The following is a 27,766-nucleotide window of genomic DNA, read 5'->3' on the forward strand; positions in this document are numbered from 1 at the left end:
CAGGAGGCAGGGGCACAGGACTGCCAGGGAAGATGCCTAACTTGGTCTTGAGGACTCTGAGAAGGCTTCCTGAGAACATCTATATATCTAAGCTAAGAACTGACAAATGAAAAGCAGTTGTTCATTCATTAATTCATTTGATTGAAATTTATGGAGTTTTTACTATGTGCCAGACACAGTGAAGGAATTTGAGGTTGAAAGTAAAAGAATAAAAGAATTGTAAATTATGATAATGCTGTGGAGGAATAATCAGGACAATCTGATAAATGTAAAACAGTATCAGAAGGATGGAATATTTGCTATTCTTAGCTTCAGTTCACAGATAGGGAAACTGAGGCATGAGAGTGAATAACTTGCCCAAGGTCACATAGCTAACGAGTGGTTAGCAAATCTGAGTGTATTGCTTACAATCTCTTTGTAAAGATTTAATAAAATATTTATGAAGTTCTTAGCATAGTGCCAACACATAACACGTCATTTTTCTTTCTCTGTCTCCTGTATTTTACCAATGTTGACCTTACCTACCTACCTAACTCCACACTTTCTAAAACTGTGCATATATTTATGGGAGGCCATAAATCGCCATTTCTAATGTAGGCAAATATTTATATGAACAGCTTTATTTTGGTGTCCTGACATGGTAATGAAATATACAGTCACACTGACAAGATGAAATGTCTTCTGGACACCTGGGTTCCTGTCTGTAGCCACTGGCAAGTGTTAATCTGCCCAAGTGTAGTCAGCTGTGTTGTTGAGATGTTTCTTGGTATTTGGGAGCCATCTGTGCATTTAGACTGAGCCCTTAACTGCACAGGAAAGGCAAACCCACAAGCCTGTTTATTAAATGCTCATAAAATTGATGTCCTAAAAAAAAATTGATATCCTGCCCCGTAACAAAACAATTATAAATCATTAGATCCATGGAGAGCTGTTATTAAAATACTGGGATATAATTTCCTTAGGAAATTATACTGGTGATACCGGCAGCCTCTGATCTAAAATGTGGACTGTCTGTGTCACCAAGTCACTCATTTTTCCTGTTGGTTTGTTTGAAGTGATACTGAACTGACCAGTTGTTCTGGTATTATATAAACACATCTTAAATCTGAGTACAAATGAAGCATTTAATTGCTTTGTATTTTTTCTCAAGTAAGATTTAAGAGAAAAGTGCAGCATTTCCCCAGCTTATTTTCAGTGTTATGATTTTTTTCCTCCTGCTTTTGCTCTAAAAACATGAATTTTGCTAGTCCTGAGCATAGCCACTATGACAACTCAACCAGCAAGATAAAAGAAATAGCAAGTGTGAGCATCGGTTGACAGAAATCACTTCACTCAACTCATTGATGGATACAGAGAAGTGAAAGGCAAGGTTTCCACATTCAAGAAGTTTCCAGTCTTTGAAAACAACTAAATCAACCCTAGAATGTCTGTAAAGTATCAGGTGCAAAACTATGGAGTATACTAAAAGTAAAAGGGAGGCATAAAATTTTTTAAAATTGAAGGAGTGAAAGTATCAACAGGGTTTGAGAGAGAAATGCACTGGATGACCGAGGAGATTTTACTGATTTTGGCAAACGTGTGTACAAAGTTTGGGGAAGCAAGAAGGAGAGGTGCAGACTCAGAGCTGTTGCCCGCCTTGGAGTGGAGGGGATGGGGGCCAGGAGAGAGCAGTACTGTAGCTACAGGAGTGGGTGGAGGAGGGGCTGTGTTCTTCTAAAGGACCAAGTCTTCTGCCTGTCAGTGACTCTGCAGAGAAGGGGCCAGAGGAAGAAATGTCCAGATGTCTCGTTCCTATTGACCCCTGACCTTTCACCTGTACCTCTTATTGGCTGAGCCTACCATCAGGGGAACTCTGATTTAGCGATTCACAGAAGTTAGCTCCCTGGACTACAGAGCAGGATGGAATTGGGTAAAGAGGGGAACTGGAAAGGTGAAAGCATATATCCTGCACAATGAAGAAGGTAGTGTTTTATATTTTCTATATAAAACCTTTCAGTTATCAAATAAAAAGGCAGACAGCGCAAATACACATTTTAGAGAACTTGAATCATAGGTATTATATGGCATGTGCTTCTTATATTCATGGGCTTCCCTGGTGGCTCAGAGGTTAAAGCATCTGCCTCCAATGTGGGAGACCCAGGTTCGATCCCTGGGTTGGGAAGATCCCCTGGAGAAGGAAATGGCAACCCACTCCAGTATTCTTGCCTGGAGAATCCCATGGACGGAGGAGCCTGGTGGGGTACAGTTCACGGGGTCACAAGAGTCAGACACAGCTGAGCGACTTCACTTTCACTTTTCTTATATTCATACCCATGATAATTTGAATAATATGGAACATTTCAAAACTTTTGTTTTGCTTTGACTGACCACATGGTCCTCCCTCACGGTATCAATGGGCATTTTCTGAATAAATCTATCAAACACTCAAGATACTGCTAATGAGTTAGCACTATGAGTATATATATGGCCATTAAGGTCTGCTTCTTTAAAAGATAAATTAATTTTCACTCAAATCTGAGTGAATGCATAGAAAATAAAAATACCAGTGAACCTTTTAGTAATCTCTGAAAAGATGAGGGGAAAATATGGCAGTTCTCTGTCAGTTGTCCATTTATATTTATTTATTATGTTGATCTAAATGAAGAGATAAACTGATGCAAACTCTGTTGTTCAAAAGTGAGTTTATTAAGGAGTAGTAGAGGAATTACACTTTGGGACATGTAAACTCTAGCACATCACAGGCTCCTTTGAGGCATGGGGTGGGTTTCTTTATGGGTAGGGAAGGTCAAGGTGGAGGGGTTCAGTTAGAGCCTGTTGAAATCAAAAACAAATGGAAGTCAACTTTGAAAATCCCCCTAGCAGTCAAAATCAATCCAGTCATACAGTCAAAACTCAATTCAGCTTATTTTGTGAGACCAACCCCATATCTTGTTCATGTGTCTGGAAACTATGAACAAGACTTTCCAGGGTTGATATTTGGCAGCCCTTAACCAATTATCATTTAAGAAAATTTCAATATTATCATTTACCAGAAATCAGCCTCTCGGTCCTTAAGTTTTTCCTGAGGACACATGCATAAAATTTTCATTTTATACCTTTTGGTTTCATTTTAGATTGAGAATTTTCATTTTTCACAATTATTAATATTATCTAGGTCTCAGAAGCCCAAATGTCTGGAAATCAGTGATATGGGGATTTGTGTGGTATAACCCCACTGGGCTGGATGGTATGGAGTGAACAGCCAGATAACCAGGTAGTCGCCCTGTTTTAGCCAAACAAGCCCCAGCATGGCTTTGTCTTAAATGACCAGATGTTTATGAATGATCCCTCTGTACTGTATGAAGTGCTAGACTCTGGAAGTGAGGGAGCCAAGAGTTTTAAAGCTTCCTGTCTTCTGATGACTTACAGGATTATGGCACAGAAACAAGTGTGGACGTAAATGAAGAACAATGAAATGAGAAAAGCAAAGGCTCTTTATGCTGAACTTGATATAGCTAAGGAGCCAGCCACTATCACTTGTATTCTGGCAGAGACTGAAAGGCTGAAATAGGAGTGGAAAAGCCTTCTAGGAGAGAAAAAGGAAGGCATCAGGTGATGTCCTGAGTGAAAGTTCTTGGCAGGGGAAGTTGTAGGGGATAACTAGAAGGGGAACAGCTTCTTTCTGGCTGGTTAGGGGGGCATAGTTGGCTTTCTCTGATTGGCCCTAAGTTGGAAGAGGGGACAAAATTTAGAAGAAGCTTTCAGTTGTTAAAAACTCCTGACTCATTTGAATCAGTTGTTTACAAAATTTTTATTTATTAATAGCTTCTTGGATCATTGCTAGAGATAGCAATCTAGTTTCCTGTGAGTCTAATAGCAGGCTGGCATCCTGGGTTGTTTATTGGAGATAAGTGGGGTGGTTTCCTGGCAGGTTGCTACAGGTTGTGGGTCAAAGTTTTATTTTTATATATGGTCTGCCCATTGTCCATTTCTATACTCAGTCTCACAAGTAGGCCAACCATAAGGCCAGCTTTAATAACAGGAGCAAGAGAGCATGGGGAGAAATAATGAGCTTTGGTGTCCGATGATTAGATTCTGGGCAAATTATTTACTCTCTTGTGTCTTGGTTTCATTTTCTATAAAATAAGGATAAAAATATTTGCCTCATAGGGTATTTTTGAAGAATAATGTAGTATGTATAATGTGTCTTATATAGTGTTCTCTTATTTTGAGGGCCCATTTGTATTTGTATTGAAGACCCCAAAGAACTTGTGTGTATGTGGGTTTTATCTATTGATATTTACTGTACTAGAAGTGAAAACTGAAAAAATTAACCAACTTATTTAAAATAACAAGAATAAACACATTGCATGCAAAAATAAATTATATACTTTTTATGAAAAGAACTACATTTTGAAAAAAAATAGTGAGAAGAGTAATATTGTTTTGTATTTTTGCAAATACCTTTAATGTCTGACTTCATAGAGGACAGCTGGATTCCGATATCTGCCTCCTCATTCAGTCTTTTGCTGTGTCGCATGTCATGTAACCTGTTACCTCTGGAAACCTCCACTGAACACTTATGAAACAATGAGAATGAAAAAGACATATAATAGTTTAGTATTATTTTAAAGTAATTTTTAACTCAGAGATCTTCTGAAGGGACTTGGGGACCCCCAGGCCATAATTTGATACAGCTGCTTTAGTTCTCAAATAAATTATTAATATCATTCAAAAACTATGGCATTGTTGACACATATTTTAAAGGGCACACCTTTATAGAGAGGTACTGGGCTTCCCAGGTGGTGCTAGTGATAAAGAACCCACCTGACAATGCAGGAGATGTAAAAGATGAGGGTTTGAACCCTGGGTCAGGAAGATCTCCTGGAGAAGGGCACAGCAACCCACTCCAGTATTCTTGTCTGGAGAATCGCCATGGACAGAGGAGCCTGGTGGGCTATAGTCCTTAGGGTCACAAAGGAATTGGACACAACTGATGCAACTTAGCACATGGCACACAGCACACAGTACTGTGTATGATTAGAGGCCTTCTACTCCCATTTGCTGTTAAATAAAATAAAGAGATCTTCTTTTGCAAAAGGCAAGTTTGAAGCTCAAAGAAAAGAGTGCAAGCCTTTGTAGACAGAGGCTGAACTAGAAGGAAGTTATTTTTCAGTAATATCTGAATGAGAGAAGGACTAAATGAAAGCACAAACCTACGTCTTTCATACCTAGCTATTATGGCAATATCAAGTGCAAAATACTGGAAAGTAAGTCCCGCTCAAATCAAACTCACTGGAGCAAGAACTTCCCCCCATTCTGGGAAGGGAGGCAGGTGATAAGTGTGGCAAATTCTCTCCTGACTCCTACTTAATTTACTAACTGGACTACTAAATAGAGAGGCCATTTGATTTCCTGGCATAATTCTCAGAGGGAGCATTGCTGATGAAAGAAGCCTCCTGGATTTTGGAATCCTAATATTTTCAAAGTTATCAGATGCTAAATATTAATTTACACTAAGTTATGCATAACTGATAGAATCATATCTGAAATATCCTAAGGGTATTAACTTATTAACCAAAGAAACAAAGGAACCTACAGCAGTGGGTGTCACAGTAGGGCCACCTTCCCTGGCCTCCTCAGCTTGTGCCACCTGTGTGAAAGGCTGACCCAAACTCTTAAGGTACATCATTGCCCTTTTATGGTAGTTGAGGAAAATAATGTGCAGATATAAATCATTTCATTTTATTTTAGCCAGTAGATCCATCCTCCTCTTTTAAGAAGTGACTTATTTTTCCCTTCAGATTTTGCAAAGCAATTAACCTCTGGGTCAAAATTAGCTCAGATTTCATCTCTACTCTTTAATTCTCCACAAATTTATAATCAGTTGGAAACAAGAAAGTGAAAATTGAAAGTGTTTTTCTATTTTGCTCTGTGGCATGCTTCTGTGAATGCTGTGGCGAAGTCTGTAGGTCTGGTTCTGAGAGTAAAATTTTAAATTAAGTTTTGTAGTAACATATTAATAGATGTCAAGGGCTGAAACTGGATGGAAGAACAGAGGTCTCTTACTCAGGGACTGGTGAAAATCAAGACCTTCTTATACATTTTTGCCTAGCATTGTTGATAGTACCTACTCAGACAGCATAAAGGCTTCTATAGTTGAGAGGCTCTCAAATTTGCAGATGGGCTAATCTCAGAATATTATAGAAAAACACATATGAAACTAAGTACAGAAGGCTGTATAAAGCAGGGGCCTGGTGTTTTTGAGCACCATTATTACCCAGAGGAGTGTCTAATCAATGATTTTAGCCCAGAAACCATGGTCTCTCCAGAGATAATAGTCCTCAATGTGTGATCCCAGAGGCAGGCCCTTGTCAGAATTCTTTAGAGGATTTGTTGAAAATGTAGGTTCTGAGCCCACTGAATCAGAATCACTCTGTGAATGAGCTGGAGAATCTGGATTTCTAACAAGCTTCTCAGATGAGTCTGATGCAATAAAGTTTGATAACTGCTTCTCTAAGGAACAGATCCCACTCAAGTGGACTGACATACTCCTGTCACATTATGTCTGCTCATGCAGAATGGGAGGTAGGTCTATGTTAGTCTGCTGAGAGTAAGATAGATCCAGGGAGGGGTAGACTTAGATACTCAGGTCTGATCTTCTGATTTCTGGAGCAGAACAGCCTTAGGTTGACTCAGATGTGGCTTTCTGCTGGAGGCCTAGCCTTTGGAGTGGCGGGAGACAGGGGATGCTGGTGCCTGGAAGAATATCATCAAAGCTTCAGTGTCTCCAATATACTCTACCCAACAACGGGTTTACCTGTGTCTTCATCCTCTTTTCTTTCCCTATCTGCCTGTCATCCTTTCTTCAGTTCAGGGTTAAATATAGTCCCACTCCCCACTGGTTGCTACCTTTGCTCCTGATTCCTTTCTTTCCCTGCTCTTTGATGCATCCTTAGAGACTGAGGGTTACACATACTCTCTCTCTATTCTCCATTAGCTCATTTTTTGTTTGTTTGTTTTATTCTGTGTTTCTGAATATACTGTGAATTAAAATGGGAAGGTTCCCATTGAGATCCCATTCTCCTGTTCTCAAACAAAAGAGAGGTTTGTTTCCTCAAACTCTTATCATTTGCCACAGTGATTGTTAAATATTTTTTAGGATATAGAGTCACTTGTTAAAGGCTGGAGTGTGCAGAATCCTAGAGACTGGAGGAAACTGACCTGTTTTAAGCAAGTGGGGCACCCAGAGTCCATTTCTTCAGCTTCCTAACCCCTTGCTGAGATAAAGGCAGGGAGAATGAAACCTGGAAAACCACTGCTCCATGAATCTTTTAGAATGGAGCTCTGGGGAAGACACAGAGACATCCCTCACTGACTCTGTCCATGAGGCATGCCCCCTGGGATGTGGCAGCTCTTATGAAAAGAGTCCAGGGGCTCTGAAAACTGGGTGATGGGAAGGAAAGTGGAAGGGAGAGCATTGGCATAGGCCATCTCACCCCCAGGGGGTTGTCTCTATGAGTTTAAGGGATGAGCTATCTGAGCCATCTCTCCTGGAGACATAGCCCTGGAGTACTGGTATGAGTGTGAAGGTGACCAGTTTTTCTCTAGTTTTCCTAAGGACAGAGGAGGAAGTGTGCTAAGAAAATGGCCAGATGGCCAGCTTATGGTCAAATGCATAAGAAAGAATATCTTGTTTTGTCAAACATGGGATCAGTTACATGGGGTGCTTGCAATCCACCCTTAACAGAAGCTTTCCAAATGAATACATCTTAATCTAGGTGCAACAGTTCAAGGAAAGCCTTTTAAAGGCTGCTCCTGCCTCCGAGAAAATACTTCTTTAAAAAAAGCTATATCATCTAGCATGCAAAATAGGTCTCTGTGTTTGATGGGAATGGTTTCTAGAGAACTGGCTATTTTCTTAGCCAGGCACTGAATTGTCATCCTAGGAATCAAAATCAGACTAATTGCGTCTGAACCTGGCATCCTCCGTATCTTGACTGGTACTGTCAGGACCAGGATTTGCACATCCTCAGATTCTTCCTGACTTCCTCCCCAAGCCCCTGAGGCTGCACTCTAGAACATACTGTAACTCTTCTTTCCTAACACAGAAAGGCAAATGAAATAACTCTTCTGTTACAGTTTAGAAGCTGCATGGCCACAACAGCTCAGATATCAGGGGACTCAGGAGCATGCATGTCACTAGATGGTGGACAGCTCATGGGGTTTGGTAATGGAAATAGCAGGAAATCATAGGAGAGGACATGTGTTACATTTGTGTTAACAAATGTAATTTGTTAACAAATTTGTTAATTAAATTTGTGTTAACAAATTTAATTCTGGTTATCTACTTTATAGTTCATTTGGGGAATGGATTAAAAGAAGACCTTGGGAGTCTCTGAGTATATGGTAAAGAAAATGTGAAAAAAAAAAAAGTGGAGAATATAGCATTATATTATCTGTTAGACTTATTGCTCCTGTAACTCTCACACCTGCAGACTTGGGACAGCTGAAACAACTCCTTATTATTTTGGTTCTACCCCTACTTTGAGATCAGTCCTTCTTGGATGAAGGGAATATATGAAATCCAAACATACTCATTTACCTGCTCAGTTTCAAATAGATCATCTACCTGGTCATCCTGGCATCCTGATTTCCTAGAAACTGAAAATTTCTGGATGCTTTTATCCTCCATTTCAGTTCTCTTGCGGATGGTTCCTACCTAGATCTCCTTCCTTAATATCATAATCCTTTTAGAAACTGCATTCCTGCCTGTATATAGCTTGATTTCTGCACAGGTGACCTTTTAACCATCACTTTGCTCTTGCTGTCTTGCTGCTTCCTTTTCTTGTGCCTCACCTTATTGATCTGTCTGCGCTCATGCTCTTCAGTTTTATGATTTGACTCCCCGTGTTCCCATCCACAGTTTGGACTCCCCATTCAGAAAATGCTTCCTTCAGCCTATTTTCAATTAAGATTGTTTTGTCAGTCACTTCTACTGAGGCAAGATCAAATAAAGAGGGGAAAAAAATGTGCCAGACCAGGATGAGAAATTATTCACCCACAAGTGGTGAGTCGAATCTTCAGTGTCCTCTCCTTCGCAAGTCCCAGGGGAACAGTGTTGCCATTAGAATAAAAAAAAAGGCATATGAGAATTTCAGCCTCGGCCAGAAGATACTGAAGGACAGGGACGTCTGGGGTGCTGCAGTCCAGGGGGTCACAAAGAGTTGAATGTGACTTAGTGACCAAACAACATTTTCAATATGTCAACGTATTATACATGCTTTCCTTAATTTTATGCCTTTGTGTAACTTTTGTTATTTAATACACAACCTTAAAATGTTTGAAAAATTGGCATATGGAAATCAGAAATCTAATTAAGAAAGAAACTTTGGGTTAGGGTTAGGTTACATCAGGTTACTTTTCTTTGTCAAATTTACAATTATTGGGTAGTACTCATGGAAGAGACTTGGACAGGTAGAGAAAGCATTATCATTTAATTTTTCTTATTCCAAAGAATATTTTTTTTCCCATTTTTACTTTCTAGCTTGAGTGGATTTAAAACTTTTGCTTCTAGTTCCCCACTTTCTTTTTTTAATTAATTTATTTTTTATTGAAGGATAATTGCTTTACAAAATTTTGCTGTTTTCTGTCAAACCTCAACATGAATCAATGTTTTCTTGTATATAGAAGTATCATATTTGGAAAACCAAAACATTTAATGATCTTTTAAAAGTCTTTCTGATTTTTATGACTCAACAAGGAAAGCAAAACAAAACCAATTTAAAATATCCAAGCTACATTCTGTAATTCTGTATCTGCTTTTCTGTCTCTTCATTTGTACTTCTCTCTTCCTCTTTCTTTTTCCTCTTGCAGTCACTCTCTCTCTAAATGACTAGACAGTTCATTATCTTTTTATATTCTGGTGCTAGAATTATAAAAATCTAGACTCTCTCTCCCTGATGCCTCCAAATTCTTTCTGGAATTTTCCTATAAAAGGATTTAACTGAAGAAAAATAGATTTAGAGTAACTTTAAATTTTGGATATACTATTAATATATTTCTTTAGAAGATAAAAAGTTCTAAAAGAAAAGGAAGGAAGACAGAAAAAGTAGTTGGAGTCACCCACTCAAGGCTTAGTCATAATTAATTTTAACCCTGAAATTAGATTTTTGAAAATTAGTTTTGATTAATTTTTTAAAACTACATATGGGCATTTTAGAAAATATTCAAATATAGAAAAGTAGAAAGGAAGTCATGAGGAATGTTACTACCCAAAGGTAGCTATTATTAGTTTGGTGTATGACGCCAATTTTTTTGTATATGTATAGTCCATATTTAAAAAGCAATATACATGCTATGTCATCAACTGTGTTTTTACTTCTATGTTATGAACCCTTTCTAAAATTTTTAAATATACTCTGAAAGCCTGATTTTAAGTAGTAACATAAGAAAATTTTATTTATCCAATCCCTTATTTCTAGTGTTCTTTTTTCCTTGATTTTCTTTTTAGCCATTGTAAATGATGGGAATTTGCATTGATACCTCTTTACTGAGTTTACCTCTTTACATGGGTTGGTAAATCATAGGAAATTGAATTTTTCATTTTAAATCTGTATTACCAAATTGATGTAACAGAAATTCTCTGATTCTACACTCTGGATAACAGGACACAAGATGCCCATTTTATAGAACCTGCTAATAAATAGCACGGTCATTCTTTTGATTGCCAATTTTACATTTATTATGTTTTCACTTTCATCTCTTGGAATGTTGTTTTCAAATGCTTCTTTGCCATTTGTATTTTTCTTCCAAAGTTACTAACTTTTCAGCTATTTATCTTTATTTTCATGACACTTTTGGTCTGAACATGGACTTGTTTTTCTTGCAAATAAGTTTTTTTTTTTTTCCATAATTGTTTGCCTTTAGTTTTGTTGATGGCATATTTGAGGCATACGTGCCTCATGTATTTTTTTTTCCCTCTCATTTTTGTGGTGCCACATCTATTAATTAATTCCTTTAAAATGAGTGTTTCAAAAGACAAGCCATGCTAATGTCAAAATCATTATGAAATCTTAAATATACCCTTCTTGGGAAATTAAAATCCATTTTACAACTCAGGCAGATGTGTTAAAGGCTTTAAGTATAATGGAAACTTCAACAAAGCCTAAGAACCTATAGAATAATAATGTCAGAATAGACACAATGTTCAGAATTGAATATAGCAGGAAACAGGTGATGTATGTCACCTGGGGCATGAGATTTGAATACACCTTTAAAAGGAAAAATAAGGGAACACTCTTAGAAGTTCACCATGCAGTCGACATCATCATCCTAAAATGACCCTTCCCGGTTCAGAGGCTGTGAATATCAGATGCTCTTAGACAGGGCCCCCCGCCCCCACCGCCGTCTCCCTGGCTTGACTGACTTCTAGCTGCAGCCGGCGGATCTGTGTGCTCTTGGGGCTTCACGTCAAACCTGTAGTGCTTGCCTTTCTGCCTTCTGCCCCAGGGCTTCCTCCTACAGCGCAGCTCAGTAGGTCCACACTTGCAAGCAAAGCCAGGAAGAGCAAGGCTGTAATCGCCCTCCAACCCCACAACAGCCCTCAGCTGATAGAGACCAGAGCTAGGGAAATGAATCTTCCAGCCTGTTGTTTTCTAGCTTGACAATTCTAAAAAGCTTTCTGTCTGTTTTTCAGAAGTTTATAACAGTATTGACAGCCCCGTACTCATCCCAATGACCCTGATAATGATATTCTTACATCGTCTTTTTCTCCTTTCCTGTCTCATTCTCCCTATTCACTCCTGTCTCCTAGCATCACCTCCCAATAAACCATCAGCTCCACGGTCTCTCAGGCTCTGCCTTTGGAAGGATTCAAGCTTCAGCAATGTCTTATTAACACATATGTGTTAATTGCACTTGGATGGAAGAGAATTCTCCAAGGTCCTTTCAGTCCTCAAGGATCTACTTTGTAATTGTAAAGACATTTCTCTTCCTTTCCCCACCAATGTTTGCCCTCAGGGATTCCTATCTCTGTGTCCCCAGGTTAGGTCAAATAATCAGTGATCTTTAAGGCTATTAGAGAAGTCATTGCATAAATGGAATCTACTGTACATATTGGTGGAGTGTAAAACTCCCCTCATGTTGTGCATCCTTTCTGCAAGGACACCTTCTATTTCTAGTGTCTTTGTGAAGTGTGGTTGATTTCTCTCACTGCCTTTCTAGCTAACAATGAATCCAGAGGAGGGAAAGGAGAGAAGCTTCTGATTTCTTTCCTGGAGTCAAACTCTTTCCTGTCTCTTAGAAAGAATTGAGCTTCTAGCTGCTGGCAGTAAATTTGTCTGCCAGCCCAGGAGCTACTTTGTACCAATGTACATCTCTGCCAGGAAGATGAATATCAGGAGTCAATGTGTGGACATTAGAACTTCCAAAGGAGGATAATCTTCACCTCCCTCCCCTCCAATGCTATGCATTTAAAATAACCTCTAGGGAGGATGAAGAAGGGAAGATTCAGGCTGACTATCAAATTACTCGACCACATTATTTCTATTTGGATAAACATTTATCCCACAAATGCCAGGAAGGTTGGCAATCAACACTGTGGAAAGAGCTCCATTAAAATTTATGAGCCAACCTACCGCGAGGAAGTAATTATAAATAATAATTACTGTGATGCTCAGTGCTGTTATTTGGAGCTACCCTGCTTCAGGTGGGATAGAAGATGCAGCTGAAATATATGACTCTAAAAATACCCTCATTAGCATGGTCTAAGAATTCCTGAAATGGAAGAACAGAATAAAATACCATATGGCTTTCAGGGATGGTATGGTCAGTGGTGGTTTAGATGCTAAATTGTGTCTGACTCTTGCGACCCCTTGGACTGTAGCCCGCCAGGCTCCTCTGTCCATGGGATCCTCCAGGCAAGAATACTGGAGTGGGTTGTCATGGCTTCCTCCAGGGGATCTTCCCAACCCAGGGATCAAACCCTGGTCTCCTGCATTGCAGGCAGATTCTTTACCGATTTAGCTATGAGGGAAGCCGGTTGTCAGAGCAGGTGCGCTCTTCTGTAGAATGCTAGCTACACTTACCATTATAAAATGAGAACAGCAATTCTTCAGCTATAAAACTAGGAATCAGGTGTGATATTGTAATTTACTAACTTTCCAACTGTGTAACAGGGAAGCTCCCAACGAATAAGTTTAGTTGAGTTACATCATTCATATTCTGCATTAAGGTTTTAAGACTAAGGAAATAAATCTCTTCATCAAATCTTTCCTTGGATTGTGGTTGATCCCATCGGATCAAGCATCCTAGAGTTATGTGAGTGAATAAATTACTTTTGCTGCTTTTGATCTCCCCTGTAGGCTGGCTGTCGATACCTGTAATCAACTTCATATAAGGGAATGAAGCGTGCTTTGTCAGATATTTATCAGAGTAAGGTTAATTGGGTGAGCAGGACATGAGCTGACCCTTGAGCTAATAGAGGCAGTGAATGCTGCTGGAACAACTGTGCTCGGTGGTCAATGGGACAGAGAACTGGAGCATGGCTTTCACGCTGTCGTATCTCTCAAACCTTCGCATGCCCTCTCTTATCTGAGATTATAGATGAATGAGCCCTGCCAATCATAGTGCAAGCAAGCCCAAGGAAAGAAAATGTCATTAAGAGAGACAGAAACTCATCTGGATATTAAAAAAGCAGAGATTGTGGGATTGTGTCCTAATTGATCTCCACCTCCATGTGAGCATCTGTTATTCTGAGAACCCCAGGTAGACTAAAAACACCAATAACCTTATCATATTTTATCTCAACAATTAGAAAACTAGTCCCATACATTTACCTTCTATACAATCTCTGTCTTTAAAATGTGTTGTTCATACTTCCAGATGTTAATTTTTACATCATTGTTTGGAATTTAGGATACACTCTCCTATTTAAAGATGTGACAGAAATGGTTAGTTTCCTGGTAGAGGTACAACGTGTATATAATTCCTAAGGTAGCAAAAAAAAAAACAATTAGTTGTAATAAAGTGGCCTTCAGAACTGTGTCAAAGGAAGAACTTTAGACTTGGGTCTGAGAAGATTAGAAGCCTATATAGCTTTTGAGGAAATTATATTGCCATAGAAACCAAGGCCCTAGCAGAAATAGGCCTGTGACTTTTCTTTTTAACAATGCTTGATACTAATAGAAAGTGGGTTGCAAAAACTACATGTTTCCCAAGGAAGGCATCATGTCCACTGCCAACATCAGATGAGACCGTGGAGGAGCAAGGACAGAGGGTCCCAGGGTGTGGAGTCAGGACCCAAAGGGAACAGTGAGGAAGAGGTTACTTCCAGAGACTTGGCAGGAGACACACTTACTTATTACAAATACTGTCTTAAAATTGGTATAGATTGGATTGGCCAAAAAGTTTGTTCAGGCTTTTCAGTAAGATGTTACAAAAAATCCAAATGAACTTTTTGTCCAACCCAATATTTTCAACCTACATTTCCTTGACAAGAGTTAGCTAAGTGACCACATGTAACTGCATGAGGCTAGGGGACAGAGACTAGCTGTACATTTAGAAGGAAACAACACAGATTTTAGTGAACTGCTGATAGACTGACCACAACCATGCTTCACCCTCTCTGCTCATTTTCCTCCTGAACTCACTGCCCTAGCTCCCTTCTCCCCTCCCCAGCCAGCCCTCTTGAAAGCCCCCTCTTTCTGGGTTCCAGTCACTCTTCACGTCCATTCAGCTTGGCTTCTATCCCCACAGGCAGGTGCAGTTGTTCACAGTAAGGGTGGAAATTATATCCTAATTATCAAACACAAAGACCTCTTTCTAGGCCTCATCCTGTCAATACTCAGCCACTCTCCCTGGATCTTCCTTGGAGTCTATGGTATCCGCCCTTCTTGGTTCTCCTTTCATTTCTGTGACCATTTATTCTAGTTTTCTTTATTTGTTGTTCCTCTTTGCTCTTCGCATAAATGTTGACACTTCCTAGATTTTTTTTCATTTTTTTTCAACTCCACTTATGCCTAGATTTTTTCTTTGATTTTTTTTCAGCTGTGCTCAGTCACCCTAGATGATCCATTTAACCTGTTTACAGGGCTTCTCTGGTGGTTCAAACGGTAAAGAGTCTGCCTGCAATGCTGGAGACCCAGATTCAATCTCTGGGTCAGGAAGATCCCCTGGAGAAGGATGGCAACCCCACTCCAGTATTCTTGCTGGGAAATCCCATGAACAGAGGAGCCTGGCAGGCTGCAGTCCATAGGGTTGCAAAGATTCGGACATGACTGACTAATACTTTCACTTTCACGTATCTCCAAATATCTACTCTTGACCTCTATACCATGCATGAGACTCACTAGACAATTCCACTTCTCAGACAGTCAAGCATGATAATCTAAAACAGAACTCAGGTTCCTTAAAAACAGCTTCTCCCTGCTGCTTGGGATCCTCAGATGTCATAATGATGACTGATGTGGAGTGACTATTTTAAATCTATCATACCAGCCCTGGGTGAGGCATCTGACACACGTTACATGATGCAGTTCTCCAAGTACACTGTAAAGTCAATGTCACAGGGACATTGGGACAGCTGAAGCTCAGAGAAGTCAGGTGATTCCCTTACAGTCATCCAACAAGGTAGGGGTAAAGCTAGGACTTGACTCTAATTCATAGATCTCACACCATTATCTGTTAGACTACTATCTGACTCAATTTCTGATAAAATGATCAATAAGATCTTTTTATCCATATATTACTTCACAAAGGTCAATAATTTGTGGAAAAGAAAAACAGTGTGCTTTGTCAATTTAAACACTTTTGATAGAGATGAAAATTGATGCTAACTGTCTCAATTTGTAATCTGAATCCAGTTCGTTCTATAACTTGGTAACATTGCGGTCAACTTCACTTGGATTTCAGTTTTTATAAATAATTAAACACAATAACAATTCTTGAAGATACATAGAAAGAGAAAAAAAGTTATTCTTTACTTGGGTTCCAAAAAATAGCTGTTAAGTGTCACCGGTAGCAGAATAGCTGGACATACCTAAAAATAATCTGGCTAACTGTTATTGATCCATTGTGTCACTTACCCAAAATTCACTGAAAAGAATTATTTCCATACTGAACTAATATTGAGGGTCTTAAAGGACAATACTCTTTGAGCTGTTGTGACTTTAATTATCTGCTGATATACTTGACCACCTCTCCCATACTTGAGAAATCTAAGGTTACAGCCTGACAGGTAGCAGATTCTCAGTGGTACGTAATTGGTAATTAGTTATTCAGACCGATGATTGGCAAATGTGCTACCTTTTCATTTTGGAAATTTAAGCAAATTACCCTCTGTTGAAAACATACATTAAGATGTCTGATTTGGCATCCAGGTTGATACATGATTGAAAGTAATCATTTTCAACCTTTCAAGCCATCATTAGTGACCTTCTAAATTCCCTATCGTAAATTGCCTGTTTCTGAAACTATGCCTTTTGTGTGGCCACCTCCAATTAATTGCAATACCACTGCTGAAAAGGGTTCCTGCCTTAATCTCCATAAAATAGTTCATTAGCTTCTCAGGGATTTTACTTCAATACTATATTTAGTTTGATTTCCCTGGGATGTTGCAAACAGAAGAGTGAGCTCCCTGGGGGGAAAGCAGCAGGGTTAGAAGAACAATCAAGAAGTAAATATCTGGCTTTAAAAATCGTCTGCGTTGTAAAGAACAAAGCAATACAAGGATGCTGGTAAATCAACAGCACAGCTTTTCTAATGGGCTTTTTCTTACATGAATTATCTTGGGCAAGTCAGATTTTCACTTTCTCTAATCGGAAAAATATACTGAGAGGCTCGGAGAAATATCTGTTCTTATTGTTGTTGTAATGCTCCGAATTCTATTGAGGCCTGGTATTTTACCCTCGGAGGTACAATGTGGTTGGTGATTAGACTTAATAGCTGCATTAATGGGCAAGTAGACCGAGTGTGAGAAGTGCATTTGACAGAAATCACGGCTGTGAGAGCAGCAGCTAACGTAGAGAGACAGTCAGTGGGCCAGGTGTCCAGACAGATGGGCTGCCCAGCCTTGGACCTGCCAAGTGCAACCTTGGGTGAGTTACTTCAATTCTCTGGGCTTTTTTTGTCTCATCTTTCATTGACCTAGGACCTGAAGCTAAGATTTCTCCGGTCCATTTGGTTCTAGTATTCTGTGGGCTTCCCAGGTGGTACTAGTGGTGAAGAACCCCCCTGCCAATGCAGGAGATGCAGGAGACACAGGCTCAATCCCTGGATTAGGGATATTCCTTGGAGAAGGAAATGACAACCACTCCAGTATTCTTGCCTCCAGAATTCCATGGACAGAGAAGCCTGTCAGGTACAGCCCATAGAATCACAGTCAGACACAACTAAGTGCACACACACACACACACACACACACACAACACATTTGGTGGTTTTGTAATGGCACAAGCCAAACAGTTCACTGTGTTTGGATTCAACATTAGGTTGACATCCAAGGCACCCCATCGAGCATATGGCATGGTTTAATGATAACAGAAATAGCTCATGGAAGCATGTGTTAGGCTAGACCAGGCACAGAGGACTCCCAGGAACCCTATGAGCAGGCATATTTTTGCCCCCGTTTTGTAAAGAGGAAGCTAAGGTATAGCGGAGTTCTGTATTATGGGCACAGGGATGGACAGCTCCCAGCTGATAAGTGGCAAAGCCAGAATATGAACCTAGGAAGCCTGTACTTTTAATTACCACTTTTCCTGCAAATAAACCATTGGTGAGGTACATGCCAGAAATTCTGCAACATAAATAACATAAACACTCTTTCCTGTCTGAGTTTTGGAAAAACGGAGGAAAAAAGAAAAATAGTTAACAGATGGAAGAAATTTAAAAATCACCTTTATTAATTATAAGGCAGATACTGGAGAAAGTGGCTTATATTTGACGACCCTAGAGTTAATCACCTTTATTAATTATAAGGCAGATATTGGAGAAAGTGGCTTAGATTTGACGACCCCAGAGTTAGACATTCACAGAAGGTAATGGTCCACCTTGATCTCTCCCTGAGGAACGAGCAGAGAGTGATCAGCCTTCCATGGGAAGGTTTTTCACTTGTTTGCTATTGTTTTCCCCAGACCCACTAATTGGATGAGTCGCCCTGAGCAGAGTTGAGTGAAGGAAAGAGCAAGGCCAAGGGTGTTCCACTCACTGACCTTCCCGCAGTTGAAAGGAAAAATGAAAGAGGGAGAAGAAATGTTTCTGTCCTAACCATTTCTCCTGGTTCTTTGTTTATAATTTAGTTCCTTGTTTTCATGCTATTTCTGGTGTTAAAATTGTTAATTGTTTGATCAGAATGGAAAGAAATTGTCATAATCAGCACTATCTGGGCTGCCATCGTTGCAGGCTTCTGTTCTCTGAGCCTTGTCACATTTGCAGATGGGCCTGGGGAAGATGGGAAAGGCTGCCCAGGAGGGCACAGTGATGAAAGCCTGATCCTTAAACATGGCATTTACAGAGCACAAATGAACGGCTGATTTGGCTCTTTGTTAGTTAACAATCAAACTGAGTGGTTCGAGAATCAATTAATAGTAATAAGAAAGTGATTTGTGATCAAAAGCCGTTGTCATTTTGGGAACATTATTTCCAAGACAGTATTAAAGGCAGGAGAGGCATTAGGGAAGGGAAAAGACACATGACTCGGAGGAAGCCTCTTGCATCTGGCTGCAGGCTGTCAGCAGACACACGGAACCACTTGGACCTGAGTGAGACGTAGCAGGTCTCCCTCTGCAAAGTTCATTAACCTGCAGCATGTCAGCAGGTGCCACAGGCTGACTATAATGCCGTGGAATACAAATTGAGAGATCACTGGATTCTAATTTTCACTTTTATCTCTCCTAAATGAATATGCAGAGCATATAATCTCATGACCAATCATGTCTCACATCTAATAGAGAAAATATGCTTCAGATTTCCAGATGCATGAAATACAGCTAACTGGAAATAAGGAGGAAGAAACATAGCACCTGTTTCTCTTTGAGTGGGATAACTGAGTCCTTTAAAGGTGACAGAGAAATAAAGACACACCATTCTTCCATTCATTCACCCACCCACCCATCTATCTAGTCTATAAACACGTTACGAGCACCCACTGCTTGCCAGGTGCTGTGTGCAGACAGGAAGACATAGATCTGTCTTCTTCAAGCAGACGAGAGTGAAAATACAGGTCGGGGTTATTAGTGTGATTTGTGACAAGTATTAAACAGCAGGTGTGGTGGGAGCAGAGAAAATGAGAATCTCAGGAATGTTTTCCAGAATAAGAATTGGCCATTTCTCTGAGTCCTGAAGTCAGGGAGGAGTTAATCTGGGAGTAGAGGGGTTGGGGAGGAGGACGTTTGGGGCAGAGGGAACAGAGTGAGGCCAAAGTGGGCCTGGGACCTCAGGTAGCAAATACTGTCGACACCCCTGGTCACACGGGGCCTGAGGCAAGGATCTCAGTCTCTACTCCAGGAGAGGAGGGTGATTCCAGAAGGGAACTTCATGTATCTTCGCTTTGCCTGTTGTGATGTGGGCGGGTCAGGAGCTGGTGTCTGGAGCCTAAGGGACATTCTGCCAGCACAGAATCTCATGAAGGACCCTTTATTATTGGCTTTATGAGAAAGATGAGGCCTGATGATTTTTCTCTTGGTGGTAGGCTTGATGCTTTGGGGCTGTTTGCTTTGAGTTATGGGTAGCCTCTGGGGGTATCACTCATGCTCATTCCAGGGCGGGGTTGGGACCTCCTCTGCTCTAGCACCATCTCTCATTGTATCTATCATGTTAGGTTGTCACTGACCCTTAGAAACAGCTTCTGCCTCCATTTCTTAAGGTCAGTGGGCAATTTGTTAGATACCTTTTCATCCTTAACACCTGGCTAAGCCTGACACGTTAGCTCTCCATAAAGGCTCTTTAAAAGAATGAACCTATGACTATATGTGTTGGCTCTTCTGATGAGTTTTAAGGAAAGCTGTTAGATATGAGGTTTCCTTGGGAAAACCCTGTCAATGGGGCAAGCTTCACACCAGTCACCCAGCTCACAAAGCAGAGGTGATGTTCTCTTCAGGGTGACTGGCAGATTTCCAGGTCTGCCGCAAGCTGAAAAGGAGAGGCAAGAGCAGACCTTTTGCTGGTAGACACCAGCCTGTTGCACTGCGTGGGGAGCCCTGTAAGTGGAGCACAGTGCAGGCCGTGAAAAGAGAAGGCAGCACAATCAGTTTTGCCTGCTTCTCAGTTTCGCCTCCAGCCTTCAGAGGTTGTCCCCCCAGCACTCGTGGGGACAGGGAAGGTCGGCTCTATGCATCTCCAGCCTGACTTTAGTGGGTGCATTAAATGGTGAGCCTGGGGATCACTCATGGGTGACATACTCAATTAGGAGTCACACAAATAATTTTCCTCAAGCTGCTCCTTGGCACCCTCTGCTGTATCACTTCAAAGTGTCAGGGAGTCAACTTTGGAAAAGGATGACCACACCTCCTATTGCAGGCTGTGATTGTTGTCTCTCTAGATCCACCCAGAACTATTGAGATATAAAGGAGGAGCATGCTGTACTTGATTTAGTGTTCCTATTTAGAAGCTGGAATGAATGAATGCTAAGTCGCTTCAGTTGTGTTCAACTCTTTGTGACCCCATGGACTGTAGCCCTCCAGGCTCCTCTGTCCATGGAATTCTCCAGGCAAGAACACTGGAGTGGGTTGCCATTTCCTACTCCAGGGGATCTTCCAGACCCAGGGACTGAACCTACGTCTCTTATGTCTTGTGTATTGGCAAGTGAGTTCTTTATCACTGGTGCCACATTAGATGCTGGGTCTCAAGTCAAATCCAGACCCTCTATTTGAAAGAGCTATTGGATAAGGCACTGAAGCCAATTAAAAGGGAAGTCAGGACTCGGATGAGAAAAACCTCTAAAACCAGCTTTTTAGTGGATATGATACTTCAGTTATTTTCTGATCAACATGACAATAACTTCCTTATCCAAAACTTTGAGTTGTTGCTTTAGCTGACAATTTATGACTCACAAGAGTATCTGAGAGTGGATGGTAGTATGTTTCGTCCAAGAGAAGCAAGTACTATAGGATTTTTTAATGGTACACTGAAATTTAAGATAAGTCTAACCGTTAGGTTTAATGATGCTCACAGCCTCACAGGTCCCTGAGTTGACTAAAAAGGTCACATTCCTTTGATACTGACTGCAGTTCATCATGTCGATCCTGCCTCGTGCTGTCTTTATGGTCACTGTATGAGGCTGAATAAATGTTGTCTAAGTTGTGCAGATGAGCAACTGGACAGTCAAAATTAATAGATGCCACAGTAAGGGAGAACCCCATACATCTTCAATTATGAAAGTCAGTTTTCATTTACGTTTGGATATAAAACAGTTCTCTGGATATGAGCTGATCTCTTCTTCCCAGGGCCTCACAGCTCTCTCACTGGAAAATGAGAAGCCAAAACTGAAAAGTCACCAAAGTCCTTCAAATAAATAAGGACTAAAGGTTCATGGAGAATTCTACGTCATAAAGTTAATTAGCAAAAGACCCCAGGTTGGTCTCCATAATTGCTTTCTAATTTGCTTTTCCTGGTAGCTTTTCTAGTAGCAATGATTTGATACATTTATTCAAAAAGCACTCATTGGATGAATCCTCTTGGCCCTTCCTGTGGGTCCAGAGTTGAATGAGCCTCTCCTCTGAACATCTCCCCTTTAGAAAGATCAGTTTACAGTGTGACTGTGTAGGTTTGGGGTTTACAAAATGGGGTTTTCAATGTAAAATGGGAATCTCTATAGGTTTTTTTGGGGGTGGGGGGTGCTTCCCTCGTGGCTCAAATGGTGAAAAATTCATCTGCAATGCGGGAGACTTGGGTTCAATCCTTGGTTGGGAAGATCCCTTAGAGGAGGGAACGGCTACTCACTCCAGTATTCTTGCCTGGAGAATTCCATGGACAGAGGAGCCTGGCAAGCTACAGTCATGGGGTTGCAAGGAGTTGGACATGACTGAGTGATCTTCACTTTGACATCCACCATCATCTTTTTTATAGGTTTTTTTTAATGTAAAAGAAACATAAAAATTCATGCTTCAAAATGAAAGAAAAACAGAAAACAAAACAAAAACCTTTTTTATTTCTTGGAAAGATATTATCATAAGAGACAAATTTATTTATTGTTATTGAAGTATAGTTGATTACAGTGTAATGTTAGCTTCAGGTGTATAGCAGAAGTTGTATATATTAATGTGTATGTATGTAATATTAATATATGTGTGTATATGTATAGATTAATATATATGTGTATATGTGTGTGTATATATATGTAAAAGAAATTTTTTTCAGATTCTTTTCCTATATCAGTTCAGTTCAGTTCAGTCTCTCAGTCATGTCTGACTCTTTGTGACCCCGTGAACCACAGCACGCCAGGCCTCCTCATCCATCACCAACTCCCGGAGTCCACCCAAACCCATGTCCATTGAGTCGGTGATGCCATCCCACCATCTCATCCTCTGTCATCCTCATCTCTTTCTGCCCTCAATCTTTCCCAGCATCAGGGTCTTTTCAAATGAGTCATCTCTTAGCATCAGGTGGCCAAAGTACTGGAGTTTCAGCTTCAACATCAGTCCTTCCAATGAACACCCAGGACTGGTCTCCTTTAGGATGGACTGGTTGGATCTCCTTGCAGTCCAAGGGACTCTCAAGAGTCTTCTCCAACACCACAGTTCAAAAGCATCAATTCTTCAGCACTCAGCTTTCTTTATAGTCCAACTCTCACATGCATACATGACCAGTGGAAAAATCATAGCCTTGACTAGATGGACCTTTGTTGGCAAAGTAATGTCTTTGCTTTTTAATATGCTGTCTAGGTCGGTCATAACTTTCCTTCCAAGGAGTAAGTGTCTTTTAATTTCATGGCTACAATCACCATCTGCAGTGATTTTGGAGCCCAGAAAAATAAAATTAGCCACTGTTTCCACTGTTTCCCCATCTATTTGCCATGAAGTGATGGGACTGGATGCCATCTTAGTTTTCTGAATGTTGAGTTTTAAGCCAGCTTTTTCACTCTCCTCTTTCACTTTCATCAAGAGGCTCTTTAGTTCCTTTTCACTTTCTGCCATAAGGGTGGTATCATCTGCATATCTGAGGTTATTGATATTTCTCCTGGCAATCTTGATTCCAGCTTGTGCTTCATCCAGCTCAGTGTTTCTCATGATGTACTCTGCATATAAGTTAAATAAGCAGGGTGACAGTATACAGCCTTGACGTACTCCTTTCCCAATTTGGAACCAGTCTGCTGTTCTAACTATTGCTTCCTCACCTGCATACAGGTTTCTCAAGAGGCAGGTCAGGTGATCTGGTATTCCCATCTCTTTCAGAATTTTCCACAGTTTATTGTGATCCACACAGTCAAAGCTTTGGCATAGTCAATAAAGCAGAAATAGATGTTTTCCTATAGATTATTATAAATAATGAGTATAGTTCACTGTGCTATGCAAGTAGGCCCTTGCTGCTTATCTACTTTATATATTGAGATGTGTATATGTTACTCCTAATTTATCCCTCCCTCCTTCCCCTTTGGCAACCAGTGAAACTTATCTTTTTAAGTTATTACCCCAAAGTCTTTGTAGAATGCCTGTGCAGCCTCTCAAAGAAAACAAGTAAACCAGGAAATTTGCTCATATTTATCAGTGTGAAACTAATGCATAAAAGTGCTAAAATATTTTTATGCTGTGTTTTGTTCAAGGTTGGCTAATTACTGTAAAAGTCCTAAAACCTGAGTAGGTTTATGCCATAAAATTTAATTTCTCAGTCATGCAGAGTCCAATTCTGGTTTTCCTGTTGGGCAGTTCTCCTGAGAAGGTCTCCTTTAAGTAGAAACCAAGAATCCAGAAGGCTTCCATCTTATGGCTCCGTCATCCTGTAGGTTCAAGATTTCCCTGTCGTCGTTGGGAAAATAATCTTATTCCCAATGCTTAGTTACCTTCGCTGTGAGTCAAACATCACTTTTCTTCATATCCTCTGGCAAGGACTGCCCATATGTTCCCTCCTTGCAGAAAAGGGAGCCCAGAAATGGGCTGTCTAGGCAGCCACTTTATAGCGTACATCTTAGTTGTTCAGTCATATTTCTCCAGTAAATACATTGCTCCTGTCTCAAGTTCCCAAGTGCCACACCACTAGCTGGCTAACTAGGAACCCCAGAGGAGGTGGGCTCCAGGACACTGTTCCACTGCTCTCTCTGGCATCTCTTCTGATGGGTGGTGAAAGTGAAAGTCGCACAGTTGTGTCCAACTCTTTGCAATCCCATGGACCGTAGCCCACCAGGCTCATCTGTCCATGGGATTCTCCAAGCAAAAATACTGGAGCGGGTTGCCATTCTCTTTTCTAGGGGATCTTCCATACCCAGGGGTCAAACCTGGGTCTTCCACACTGCAGTCAGATTCTTTACTATCTGAGCCACCAGGGAAACCCAGCTCTGATTGATGGTACCCATTCCATATTGGTTGTTAATTAATTTTCAGGTCATACCTGCAATTGAAATATCTTTCCGAGCCCTGTTTTCCAAACTCACTGCCTCTAATTTGCTTGTTGTCGTCGCTGACCTCCAATTTCAGATTTCATCCTCTCTTTGGGAGCGTCTTTGGGTTTGATGATTGGTACCATCCTTGAATTCCCCATATTCCCTTCTATCCTGACTTCACAGCCATAATCCAGACCCACCTTATTCATGCCATTCCCCTCCTGGGTGTCCTAACCACCCAAGTGGGGCGCCTGACATTCCAAGGCGCTCGAGTCTTTATAATCTTCTGGGCTTTCTGGACCCGTCACTGTCACTCTCCACCATGCCTGATATAGGCTCCTGGCCTCTCCCCCCTCAATGTCTCTCCCTTAGCCTCCCTTCAGTGAAGAGGTATTTCCAAACCCTCCTCATCAAAATCTGCCTGGCCAGTATTTCTTTTTTCAGGGAACTCTGAACTCCATTAGTCAAAGTAATGAACATCTCTGCTGAAATGTTTTAATGGTCTGCCCATCCCAGACAGTGCATTTCCCTGACAGCTGGAGACAGCTGAAGATAAAACCTTAGCTCAAAAAGAAGCACACTCTGGTTCTTTCAGACACTACAATGGCATCAAACTATACACTTCCTCCCCTGTCTCTGACAGCCCCTGATTTCTTTCCTGCATTCCCGATTCCCTGCCTTTCTGTTCATAACTGACAATTTATATGCAAATAATTTTCAGTATCTGACCATTATAAACTGAAAAAAATTGCATAATCTCCTTCGTGGAACCCTAATTACATGCATTTAAAACTTCAGCTCATGTAGCCAGCAACATTTTAAATGAACAAATATAAAGTACTGGCTTTGCACCAGTTCACATTTTCTTAAATGTGACATGAGGATTTATAACTCTGATCTCTGTTTCAAATTTAAGATGCAAGATCCATCTTGTGCTAGTGATTTAAAAAGGATGATTCTTGCTAAATTCTTAGTAATATCAGTTAAGAGAGCAGAGAGTGGAGTCTGGGAGGAATTGAGGGGAAGCAAAACAGGGAAACATGGTGGGACAACAAGAGAGAGTGAATGGGGAGAAAAGACTGGTACAGCTAGACAGCAGAAGAGCAGTCAGTAAAAGTTAAGAGAACCAGATTGTAAGCTCTGGGTTTTGAATGAAGAATGGAGGAATGATGAAGGATGGATTTAGCAAGTAATATAGTATAGCAACTCTAGTTGAGTTAAGAGAAACCCTGGGAGTTTCTGATACATGTGATAATTGGCATATGTGTGCTAAACATGATCTGCATTCACATAACTACGTGCGGGCTCAATCATGTCCAACCCTATGGACTGTAGCCTACCAGGCTCCTCTGTCCATGGCATTTTCCAGGCAAGTATACTGGAATGGGTTGCCATTTCATTCTCCAGGGTATCGTCCAAACCGAGGGATCAAATCCGCATCTCTTGCCATCTCCTGCATTGGCAGGAGAATTCTTTATCACTGCACCACCTGGGAAGCCCCATTATCAGCTTTCATAATTATGATTGTAAATTGTAACTAGGGACACTACTCGTGGAAAAAGAAATATGGTCACATTTGTTCAGCCACCATGTATTGTCATCTCTGAATTTCATGTAGCCGTGTTTCTACAGGCAGGGCTTCCCTGGTGGCTCAGATGGTAAAGAATCTGCCTGCAATGCAGGAGACCCAGCTTCAGTCCCTGGGTTGGGAAGATACCCTAGAGAAGGGAATGGTTACCCAGTCCAGTATTCTTGCCTGGAGAATTCCATGGACAGAGGAGCCTGGTGGGCTACAGTCTATGGGGGTTGCAAAGAGTCAGACATGACTGGGTAACTAACGCTTTCACTTTGACTTTCTCTGGGTGGTTTTCAGGACCTGCGTTTAAGACCACGATTCCCTTATGAATTACTGAGAATGGCTAGGAGATCCCTGAGACCAATTTTGAATATCACTTCCATAGCCTTCTTTTATCTTCTGGTCTGGGAAAGACTAATATCCAAGACAGAGAAAAAGGGAAAACTCAGAACTGCAATAGAGAACAGCTTTGAATGCTGGGATTAAGCAGGATTACCCATGATCCGGAGGGATCACTTTTTCTGAGCCTAAATTAAATTGGGCATTTGGTTCCACAGGAAATCGGTAATGTCTTTGCTTTGTAGCTTGCATCAAAATTCAGTCTATAATATGTCACTGACATGGGGATGTTAGATTTAGGCAAATCAGACCTTACTTAAAAACAGATTATTTCCTGTCACTGTGTAATCTTTAGGATTAGCCATAGTAGCAGCAACCTCAAAACTCTGACATAGACTATGTCACATCATTGAGTTTTGAATTTCAGATGTTGGCCTTTACTAGATCTGATCTTGTACCATTGACCACTTTCTTAATTATCGCTAACACTGACTGTGTTTTTCTAGATTCCTGTTTATTTTGCATGTTTTCTGTCACCAGTAAATGAATCAATAGATGAGTAATTCTTAGATTGGTAATTCTTAGATCAATAGATCAATAATTCTTTAGATCAGTTATCTTCAAAGTGACAGGGGTGTGGGAGATGGTAGAGGTGGTATTCATGCCAGGAGATGTACAAGATTCTACATTATCAGCAAATATTAGAAAATGTATTTTTGCCTTTAAAATTTAATTTGTTTGTGTTTCCATATATTTAATATTACATTGGTATAATAGTACATGTTATATACTGTGTTATACATGTTACTATATGTGTTTGTATATGTGTAAAATAACTATAGAATTTTAATTTTAATCACAGGGCATTTTTAAAATTATGTATGCATTCTATAAACAATTTTTAGCATTTATTTTGTGCTCTGCACTACCCTCGGCACTAAGGATACAATTGTAAACAAAGCAAACACAAATCCTCCGTTCAGAGTTTACAGTCTCCTTGGAACAGTAATTCTCAGGGTGATGAATATAAGCTTATAACAGAGGAACATGGCTTAGTCTAGGGGTAGGTGTTATCAAGAAAGCCTTCTGATTTATTCTTTTATAGTTTTCCTTGGAAATTGAAATATATTTTATAATATTCTCTAATGAATTGCCCCATAAAGTATAGTTTCCACAATCACTTTACATTCCCTAAAACAAGGGAAAGTGATTTTTTTCTTATAAAACTTAATTATATATACATATATATTTTTTTCTTTCTACATTGTCTACTGTACAGGTAGAATCACTATTATTGAGCTTCTGAGTTGGAAGCAGTATCATATCTAAGGTTAAGCATGGCC

At 40.4% G+C, this 27,766-nt stretch overlaps 1 protein-coding gene and 1 non-coding gene across 5 annotated transcripts in view; both read left to right on the plus strand.

The window, feature by feature from the left end:
- The window catches only part of RAB3C (RAB3C, member RAS oncogene family), a 389,298-nt gene that overhangs the window by 104,660 nt on the left and 256,872 nt on the right, over positions 1–27,766 (plus strand). The gene's annotated exons all lie outside the window — the stretch shown is intronic.
- Positions 2,090–2,161, plus strand: TRNAW-CCA (transfer RNA tryptophan (anticodon CCA)). Its single transcript has one exon. It is a non-coding gene; the product is annotated as a tRNA-Trp (tRNA).

The sequence above is a fragment of the Odocoileus virginianus genome, chromosome 14 (genome assembly GCF_023699985.2).
Source record: "Odocoileus virginianus isolate 20LAN1187 ecotype Illinois chromosome 14, Ovbor_1.2, whole genome shotgun sequence".
NCBI classification, from domain to species: domain Eukaryota; kingdom Metazoa; phylum Chordata; class Mammalia; order Artiodactyla; family Cervidae; genus Odocoileus; species Odocoileus virginianus.